The sequence below is a fragment of the Macrotis lagotis genome, chromosome 5, assembly GCF_037893015.1.
Source record: "Macrotis lagotis isolate mMagLag1 chromosome 5, bilby.v1.9.chrom.fasta, whole genome shotgun sequence".
Taxonomy (NCBI): domain Eukaryota; kingdom Metazoa; phylum Chordata; class Mammalia; order Peramelemorphia; family Peramelidae; genus Macrotis; species Macrotis lagotis.
Genome location: NC_133662.1, coordinates 51,814,182 through 51,819,352, shown reverse-complemented (window position 1 = coordinate 51,819,352; position 5,171 = coordinate 51,814,182).

Here is a 5,171-nt window from a genome sequence, read left to right as displayed (position 1 = left end):
TAAAAAATCAATTTACTGTAATTAAATAATTTTTCAGTGCTACACCAAGATAACAAAAGCTATTTTACAGATAGGAAAACTAATGCCAAAATCATCTGCAGTAACAAAAGGTAAAGATTATTAAAGGAAGCAATATAAAAAATTACAAAGGCAGATTGCCATTCTGTAGATGATCTAAAACTATATTATAAAGTGTCAATTATCAACTGTCTGTTATGGCCTAAGAAACAGAGAAGTGGATCAGTTGACAAGATTAGGTACAAAAGAAATAATAGTTAATGACTATAGTAATTTACTATTTGATAAATTTAAAGAAAAACTTCTGGGAAAAGAACTTGTTTTTTAAAAAAATGATGCTTGAAAACTGGAAAGTAATATGGTGAAAGAGTCCCTGAAAAGTAAACCTCAAGTAAAATAAAGTAAAATAAAAAAAAAACAAATTAACACTATTAATACTATCAATTCGTTCACTAAGGATAGATAGCATTTTTCATCATTAGTTTTTCAGAATTGTCTTGAGTCATTGCAAATCTGAAAACAGATGTCATTCATAGATAATTATCTTATAGAATTGCTGTTGCTTTCTGTACAGTATGCGTCACTTTTCATGAATTCATATCAGCCTTCCTAGGTTGTTTTTTTTTGTTTCTTTTTCTTTCAAAGCACACTGTTCATCATTTCTTAGAGAAGAAAAGAAGATCATCAAAATCACATCCCTCAATTTGTTCAGTTATTCCCCAGTTGATTGGTATCCCCTCTATTTTCAATTCTTCTCCATGAGAAAATAGCTACTTTAATATTTGTGTACCTGTAAATCCTTTTTCTTTTTTGTTTTTTATCTCTTCTGACCTTGTAGTGGTATTGCTAGGTCAAAGGGTATTCCTGGTTTTATAGCCTTTTGTGTATAGTTCCCAATTGCTCTACAGATAGGTTAAAGTAATTCACAAGTCCACCAATAGAGCATTAATGTGTCTTTTTTTTTCCCAAATGCTCTCCAATATTTTACTTATTTAACAAATTGTGGAATTTAATATTACCTCAGATTTGTTTCAATTTATATTTCTCCAATCAATAGTGGCCAATCATAAGGCAAATAACTTTTGTATTTTTGATAATTTGTTTGAAACTGTATCTCTCTCCATAGTATTTCTTCCACCTCTGCTTTTTCTATTGTCCTTCCTTCCATCCTATCACTCATCAAATGTATTTTGCTTTTTACTATCCCTTCACTAAACCTGACCAACCTTCTACACAAACACCCTTCTCTTATCCCTTCCCCTCCTGTTTTACTTCAATTTAAAAGAGATTTCTTTATCCAGGTAGGTGTACATATAATTTGTTTTTGACCCTGTTCTGATGGTGCTTCATCTTTGATCCCCTCCATTATAAAAACATTTTTTTTACTTCTTTTATGTGAGAATACTTACCCATTATACTTCTCCCTTTCCCTTTCTTTCAGCATATTCCTCTCTCCCCCTTCAATTTAAAATTTTTAATAATCTCTTAATTTTGAAATCTCACTGTGTGCTTAAAATATATTCTCCTTGACCTGGGAGGTCTGAAATTTGGCTATAGTATTCTCTGGCATTTTCAATTCTTTGGTATTTTCATTTGCAAAAGTATTCAGGAGCTCATTGGTGAATTCATTTAATTTCCATTTTACCCTTAAGAATTTTAGGGTAGTTTTTGTTGATAATATTTTTTATTTATTTATAGCAATGCTTTTTATTATTTAATAAAATTTATTTACAAATTACTAAAATATTGTTGTTTAAGATTAAACATAAGACCCCCTCCCTCCACAACAATATAAAATCTCATGAGAAATAAAGTAAAAGAAAGAGGAAAAAATGTGTTTCTTCCTGTGTTCTTTTACCATAATTTCTGTCTTGGGTGGATCACTTTCTTTATCATAAGTCCATCATAGAAGTTAGTTCCATATTTTTTTCCACAATTGCTGCTGATGATTGTAATTCCATCCATCATTCCTCCCCACTACTATCTATTTGACTGAAGTTTCTGTTCATCTCTGGGAATTTCAACAGGAAAATTTGAAATTCCCCTGCTTCTTTGAAAGCCCATCTTTTCCCTTGGAAGAGGATTTTCAGTTTTGCTGGGTAGTTGATTCTGGGTTACTTTCCAGGCACTTTTGGCTTTTGGAATGAGTCCTTAATGTAGTTGCTGCTGTCTTGTGTGATCCTGTCTGCAACTCCACGATATTTGAATTGTGTCCTATCTGCTTGTAGTATTTTCTTTTTGACTTGGGAGATCTGGACCTTGGCTATAATATTTCTGGGGTATTTTTTGGATCTTTTCCCAGGGGAGATCAGTGGGTTCTTTCAATTTCTATTTTGTCCTCTGATTCTAGGATATCAGGGCAATTTTCCAATAGAAATTCCTTTAAAATGAGCTCTTTTCTGATCATGTCTTTCAGGTACCCCAATAATATTTTTTGCAAGGTGCCACCTAGTTATCTCTAGCCCAATAATTTTAAAGTATCTTTTCTGAATTTGTTTTCCAGATCATTTTTATTATATATTTCACATTTTCTTCTAATTTTTCATTCTTTTGGTTTTGAACTTTTGTGGCTTGATTTTTCGCAGAGCTTTCTTATCTCCTTTTCCATCTAATCAATTCTTATCTTTAAACCATTCTTCTCCTCAATAACTTTTTGAACTGTTTTATACATTTGACCTATGCTGGTTTTTAACATGTTATTTTCTTCAGCATTTTTTTGGATCTCCTTGTCTAAGCTGCTGATTTCGTTTTCATGATTTTCCTGCATCTCTCTCATTTATTTATTTTCCCAATTTTCCTTCTATCTCCCTTACTTGATTTTCTAAATCTTTCTTGAACTCTGTCATAGCTGGAGCCTAACTTCTATATCTCTTGGAGTCTTTAAATACAGAAGCCTGGACTTTCCCATCTTCTGATTGTGTGGTTTGGTCTTCCATGGGACTAATGTAATTGTTATGGTCAGGCTCCTTTTTTCTATTTACTCATTTCACCAGTCTGTGCCTGATTTTGGGATGCTTCCTGAGTTTTTGAGTATCATTGTAACACCCCACCCAAGGACCCCAGTCTGTGATGCTCTGACTTCTCTCCTGGTCTGGGAATGACCACAAATTCACCTCTCTGCCCCAGAGGCTGTGTGTGTGTGTGTGTGGGGGGTTCTTTGCTCCTTGGGGGGCCTAGATTTTGACCAGGGTCTAAATGTTGTCAAAGTCCCAGAATCTTCTTCCAGGGACAGAGGAAAGACCATAGCAGTCTCCCTCCACTCCCTTACCTTCCATGGGCAAAGCAATAAAGGTGCAGCTGCCTTGAGCTGCTTGATAAATTCTTTCAGGAAGCTAGATAAATTTTAATATTACCTTGTCTATATCTCTTTTCTTGGTTGATTGTTATTCTTTTTTTCTTCTTTTGACTTTTGTTTCATTATTTCTTGATATATAATAAAGACTTTAGCTACCATTTGGTGAATTCTAAAGTTTTTAATTGATATTTTATTTTTCTAAAAACATCTTATGAGAAATTTTCAACATTAATTCATGTCTTTGTACAAATTTAATTAACAAAATTTCCTTCCACCCTCCCATTCCAACCCCCTCCCCTTAGCACTGAAGAACCAGGTTAATAATGTATGTACATATTTGTGTTAAGTATGTTTTGTGATTAGTCATTTTTGATTTGAGGAATCAGAATTAAAGGAAAGAAATACATAGGTGATATTTTTTAAAAAGTGAATGCAGCATTCCTCATATTCTGAAGATTTTTTTCCCTTTACTTTGTTTTTCTTTCTCTGGATGGGGATAACACTGTCCATAACTGCTCTAATAGGGTTGTCCTAGCTCTCTGAACTGCTAAGAACAGTTGCATCCATCAGGGTTAATCATCTCAGGATGTTGATGCTAATGTGGAGAATGTTCTCTTGATTCTGCTACCTTTAGTCAGTTACAGATCCTGTATCTAATTCTTTGCTTATCTAGAGTCTGACTATTTATGGTTTCTTATAGAACAATACTATTCCACAATATTTATGTACCATAATTTGCTTAACCATTCCCCAATTGATGTGCATCTCCTCAATTTCCAATTCCTTGGCATGTCAAAAAGAGCTGTTATGAATATTTTGGAACATGTGTGACTTTTCTATTTTTTCATTATTTCTTTTTTATATAGGCCTAGAGTTGGAATTACTGGATCAAAGGGTATGAATAGTTTTGTTGCTCTTTGGGCATAGTTCCATATTGTGTTCCATATTGCATTCCATATTGCATTCCAAAATGCTTGTATCACAAGTTCACAGCTCCACCAGCAAAGCATAAATGTCCCAAATCCTCCCACAATCTCTGCAACATCGGTCATTTTCACTTTTCTCATTTGGCCCACTTTGTTGGTGTGAGTGACACCTCAAAATTGTTTTAATTTGTATTTCTCTAATCAATAACGACTTAGAGCATTTTTCATATGATTATATATAGCTTTTATTTCTTTATTTGAAAATTGTCTATTCATATCCTTTGACCATTTATAAACTTGTAACTTTATATATTTGATGCAGTTCTCTATATATTTTAGAAATGATACCTTTATCAGAACTCCCAGAAATGAAGATGGTTTCTCAGCTTTCTTCTTTCCTTCTAATATTGACAGCATTGATTTTATTAGTGCAAGATCATTTTAATATAGTCAAAATCATTCATTTTGCTATGTCAATTCTAATTTTTAAGAAGTAAATTTCTGCAGTGAATTTTTGTGCCTCTTTTTCAATTTTGTCAATTCTGCTTTTGAGCATTATTCTCTTCATTGTTTTTTTAACCTCTTTTTTCATTTAACCTAGTATATTTTTAAGTTATTTTCTTCAGTATCTTTTTGTGTGTCTCCTTTCCCAAACTTCTGATGCTTTTTTAAGGATTTCTTTTTTTAAAAAAATATTTATTTAAGGCATGGGGTTAAGTGATTTTCTTAATGTTACAAACTTAAGTAAGTATTAAGTGTCTGAGGTCAAATTTGAATTCAGGTCATCCTGACTCCAGGGCCAGGGAACTATCAACTGTGCCACCTAGCTGACCCTATTGATTTCTTTATGTCAGTTAACATTTCTCTTTCTCTGTTTCCTGTCCCTCTCTTACTTGACTTTCAAAATCCTTTTTTGAGATCTTCCATGGTCT